Genomic DNA, 6,240 nt, shown 5'->3' on the forward strand with positions numbered 1-6,240 from the left:
ATATCTTCTTCTTCCTGCCAAAAGTCACGATAAATTAAGGGCTGTCAGAGGCCACAACCTAAAATTATGCATGTATCTTGCAGCTGTCTAAAATGCAACCCGTAATGACGTAAGCATAATAACAGAATGCACTAATAAGAGGTAGACAGTTAGTTCACTTTTAAGGCCTGTTTTTCGATGCAAAAAAGGAATCCGGGCGAATGAAAGACAGTCACTCTGACCCAGATAAAGTATTAAAGGTTGTTACATTATGGGCTTTTTTCCGATTACTTTTTATAGAAATCTACAAAATCTAATTATTTTTATTTATTTTAGAAGTATATTTATAGAACTTTTTTATTCGCGCAAATAGTTTCTTATTTATGAATCCACAAATAATGTTTTTTTTCCACCCCGAGTAAGTACATGTGAGCAAAATCACTAACACTAACAAACACTTAGTTGCAATTAAAAGTTTGACGATCGCGTTTATTTTACGTAAGAAAACGACTTGTTGCGCAGCGAACGTAGTTGTGCTCTTTTTGGGCGTCCCGAAATGTAAATTTCCCCTAGATGAAAAAAACAAGTTATAGCGAAACGAACACTTTTCATCAATATTTTCCGGTCATTTTTTATGGAGTTTCACCGTTAAAAATAGAATATAGTCCGCTGACTTGGCTGTCCGAAATGTTTGCTAATACATCAGCCCTATGTTTGCTGCAACAGCGGTCATGTCTGCTTTCTCATTTTCAGCAGACTTAAACTGCAAACATTTTTGTTGTTTTGAATAAAACATTTGGTTGAGTGTGTCAAAAGCGGAAAAGAATTGTCGAAGGATCTGTAAAAATATGGCATATTCTTCGAGGCGATGCATTATTTGGTTGTAGTCGGTGTAAGCAGGGGCCTAATTTTCGCATACGCAATCGACTTATTACCATAGAGTTTTGCATTTTATGGATTATGGCATACGTTATCGATTAATTCTATTTGAAACTTCGAATAGAAATGTGCGAGTTTTTACCCGCAGCAATTTACCTATCGTAAATAACAAATTATCGTCTATTTTCAAGAAACTAGGCTAAAATTAAGACGCCGAAGTATTTATTTCATAAAATAAAACAATAATTACAAATTGGCCATAACTTTGTACTTAAGCTAAATTTGGCAAAGCAAATTATCTACAAACATTACCAAACCAACAGTTGAATCATTTAACCACTAAATTTAAGGCAGCAGGATACTTTTTCAAGCAAAAGGTTTTGACTTTATCCAATTGTACTTTGGCTGTTGTTTTCCTTGTGCCTGCCCGAAAAAACAAACATCAAACAAGCACTTTGGCGTTGCAAGAGCCTCTTTCACATAAAACAACAATTTATAGTATAAAAGCATTAACATATTGTAAAAAAAACAATTGTTTAAAACGTGTTTTAATTATTTTTTTAGTAGTAATAACTTTTTTTTAAAAACAATCATTTGCATTGTTTACCTTTGAGATGGCAAAATAGGCTCGGCGTATCGATTTTCCTTCCCCGAAATCGATAACTATGGGTTGCCTAAAAAGTAATTGCGGATTTTTTAAAAAAAAGTAAATGCATTTTTAATAAAACTTAGAATGAACTTTAATCAAATATATAATTGCCATTTTGTTCAATAACCTTTTGCCATCTTCCTGGCAAATTTAGTATTCCACGCTCATAGAACTTCTGGCCTTTATCTGCAAAAAACTGAACCAAGTGCGATTTTATAGCCTCATCATTGCCGAAAGTTTTACCATTTAAGGAGTTCTGTAAAGATCGAAATAAATGGTAGTCTGATGGTGCAAGGTCAGGGCTATAGGGTGGATGCATCAAAAGTTCCCAGCCTGAGCTTGGCTCAGTTTTTGGCGAGTGACCAAAGATGTGTGCGGTCTAGCGTTGTCCTGGTGGAATATGACACCTTTACGATTGACCAATTCTGGTCGCTTCTCCTTGAGGGCTGTATTCAATTTGTCCAATTGTTGGCAGTAAACATCCGAATTAATCGTTTGGTTCCTTGGAAGCAGCTCAAAATATACCACACCCTTCCAATCCCACCAAACATACGGCATAACCTTCTTTTGGTGGATATCAGCCTTTGAAGTGGTTTGAGCTGGTTCACCATGCTTGGACCATGATCGTTCCATTTTTCATCTCCAGTTATGATTCGTTTTAAAAACGGATCGAATTCATTGTGTTTAAGGTGCATATCACAAGCGTTGATTCGGTTTGTTAAATGAATTTCTTTCAATACATGTGGTACCCATATTAAAATTGACGCCAAACAAAAAAAATGTAAACAAATTTTCGCGCACTTTTTTTCTAAAGCAAGCTAAAAGTAACAGCTGATAACTGACAGAAGAAAGAATGCAATTACAGAGTCACAAGCCGTTGAAAAAATTTGTCAACGCCGACTATATGAAAAATCCGCAATTTCTTTTTAGGCAACCCAATATAAAATTCAATTTGTGTTTGTTTGTTCCGTATAGACTCAAAAACGGCTGAACCGATTTCCTTGAAATTTTCACAGATTGTGTAGGTTGGTCTGGAAGGAAACATAGGCTTTATAATTTTTTGATACCGGGAGGGGACCGAAACCTCCCCTTAACCCAAAAGTATTACCAAAGAAATTAAAGTGGAACGATCGGGACAATATGGAATTCAAATGAATGGTATCCAAGAGAAGAGTATAAATTTCATAATAAAAGTACCAAGTACCTGGGGGGCCGCCCCAGCTCCAGGTACTTGGTACCTTAAAATAGGTTTATTTGACGAGCATGACAATATGGGACTCAAACGAAAGGTAATCGGGAGTAGATTACGAATATGGTCAGGAAGTGGGAATAGGCTTTATAATTTATTGATAACGGAAGGGGCGGACCCTCCACCGTTACCCCAAAAACACCACCCAAAATCAAAAGTGGATCGATAAAGACAATATGGATATCAAATGAAAAGTATGCGGGAGCATATACATAACTAATCTGTCATACAAATTCATGTCGAAGTATAGGGGGTCACCCCACCCCCACAAAAACCGCCCAAAATAGGAACATTAGCCAATCACGGATATATCGGACTCGGTTTGTTTGTTCCGTATAGGCTGAAAAACGGCAGAACCAATTTTCTCGGAATGTTGGCATATTGTGTAGGTTGGTCTGGAAGGAAACAGGCTTTATAATTTTTCGGTAACGAAAGGGGGACGGACCCTCCCCCTTATGCCAAAAACACAACCTAGAATCAAAAGTGGACCGATCGAGACAATATAGGTATCAAATGAAAAGTATTGGAGAGTAGAATACGAATATGGTATTTAAATTTGAGTCTATTGGGTTGCCCAAAAAGTAATTGCAGATTTTTCATATAGTCGGCGTTGACAAATTTTTTCACAGCTTGTGACTCTGTAATTGCATTCTTTCTTCTGTCAGTTATCAGCTGTTACTTTTAGCGTGCTTTAGAAAAAAAGTGTAAAAAATTTATATTTGATTAAAGTTCATTCTAAGTTTTATTAAAAATGCATTTACTTTCTTTTAAAAAATCCGCAATTACTTTTTGGGCAACCCAATAGAACGATGTAATCTTGGCCCTAAAAAAAGCGCATTTATCACAGATTTCGTTGAAATTTGACGCAGTGACTTATGTTTTGCTTTTCGACATCCGTGTCCTATATATGATTCAGATCGTTTTTATGGGCTTCTGACCCTTTATCGGCAGATCGGTCTATATGATAATCGATCTATTGTGGTTCAGTTCGGACTATATTTAGATATAGCTCCTTTATCTAAATATAGTTCGAACTGAACCATATTAAGGCCGATTATTGGGAGGCTCAAAACAACTCACTGTTTCAAATTTCAGAGAAATTGGGTAACAAATGCAGCTTTTATTGTCTTCAGAACCCCTTATCGGCAAATCGGTCTATAAAGCAGCTATATCTAAATCAAGTCCACTCCGAAGCATATTTTGGTCGGATGTTGAAAGGCCTAAAATTACTCACTGTTTCACATTTCTGTAAAATCGAATACAAAATAAAGCTTTTATGGGCTTCAGACCCTTTATCGGGAGATCGGTCTATATGGCAGTTATATCTTAACCAGTGTGCATCAAAAAAACGTATCTATGCCAATCTGCGTAATCTGAGCTCACACACACTCATACTAACTCTCACATTTGCTGGAAATTAAATTTTAAGGAATAACCACGAACCGAAATATACCAACACATACAAAGGCAGACAAAACATATCCCCACTTACACATTTAAAGAAATACACACATTTGTTGACAAGAAGTTGACATCTACTTTGCTGAAATTAAATTAGTGTTATTGTGGTCACCATTTCCCACCATTTATGAAAAATATGAATTTAATCATAAGCAATTGAATTGAATTTTGTTTTTAATGTGTGTAAGATATTCCTAAAAATCTAAATTAGTTTCGTAAATGAAAACTTATGAAAAAAGTCATTACAAAACATGCTGATTATTTTATATAGGAGTATATCTTCTACAAAGAGTTTATGAGAATGTTTTCAAAGTGCATTTATTGGGTTGCCCAAACAGTAATTGTCGGTAATATAGTAGTAATATAGTCGGCGTTGACAAATTTTTTCAACGGCTAGTGACTCTGTAATTGCATTCTTTCTTCTGTCAGTTATCAGCTGTTAATTTTAGCTTGCTTTAGAAAAAAAGTGCACGAAATTTTGCTTACATTTGTTTGTTTGGCGTCAATTTTAATATGGGTACCACATGTATTGAAAGAAATTCATTTAACAAACCGAATCAACGCTTGTGATATGCACCTTAAACGCAATGAATTCGATCCGTTTTTAAAACGAATCATAACTGGAGATGAAAAATGGAACGATCATGGTCCAAGCATGGTGAACCAGCTCAAACCACTTCAAAGGCTGATATCCACCAAAAGAAGGTTATGCTGTCTGTTTGGTGGGATTTGGAGGGTGTGGTATATTTTGAGCTACTTGCAAGGAACCAAACGATTAATTCGGATGTTTACTGTCAACAATTGGACAAATTGAATACAGCCCTCAAGGAGAAGCGACCAGAATTGGTCAATCGTAAAGGTGTCATATTCCACCAGGACAACGCTAGACCGCACACATCTTTGGTCACTCGCCAAAAACTGAGCCAAGCTCAGGCTGGGAACTTTTGATGCATCCACCCTATAGCCCTGACCTTGCACCATCAGACTACCATTTATTTCGATCTTTACAGAACTCCTTAAATGGTAAAACTTTCGACAATGATGAGGCTATAAAATCGCACTTGGTTCAGTTTTTTGCAGATAAAGGCCAGAAGTTCTATGAGCGTGGAATACTAAATTTGCCAGGAAGATGGCAATAGGTTATCGAACAAATTGGCAATTATATATTTGATTAAAGTTCATTCTAAGTTTTATTAAAAATGCATATACTTTCTTTTAAAAAATCCGCAATTACTTTTTAGGCAACCCAATATAAAAGAAAGATTAAAGACTAGAAGAAAAACTAAAAAATTTTTGTAGCAGTCTGCTTTGGATTTTAAAAGTGAATAATTCGAAAAAAATGTAATTATTTTACTAACAAATAGTGTTTAATTTTCTCCAAAAATTTACAGATTAGACTGGAGCATAAATATGTTCTTCATAACGCTTTTTATCAAAAAACATCCAACTTTGTTCAAGATTTCTGGTACACCGAATGCAACTTAGAGCAGGAAGAGTCATTTCAGGTAGTTTTAGAATTGAAAGTTCAACAATTATATCTGTGGAACGTTTAGTATGGAACAACATCTAGACATGTTGTTACGTTGAACCAACTTGGTTACCTCTTTAGTTGGTACTATTGGCACTGACCTATGCGAATTTTGTATAGCAAAAGATATCGTTCTTCATTTTGAATTTTATTACATTTATTGTACATAAAAAGTTTACATATTTTTAAGAAAAAAAAAATCAATATCATTCTTGATATTACTTTTCTGTAATATTTACTCTTATTATTATATTTTTGTATAGATCTGGTATTCTTCCTTTAATAATAATATCGAAAAAAGTGAGATTACATGCATTCATTGTGGTTACAAAATATTCATGGATGTGTGTCTGCAGCATTTTTTTGTTATTCAAAATTAAAAAAAAAAAAAGTCCTTGCATCTATGGTAGGGAAAGTAAGACGATGCAGATTTGATTGTATTTTACTATTTTATTATAAATGTATACTTTATATATATATAGGTTGTTAACATTT

Source organism: Stomoxys calcitrans, chromosome 1 (assembly GCF_963082655.1).
Source record: "Stomoxys calcitrans chromosome 1, idStoCalc2.1, whole genome shotgun sequence".
NCBI lineage: Eukaryota > Metazoa > Arthropoda > Insecta > Diptera > Muscidae > Stomoxys > Stomoxys calcitrans.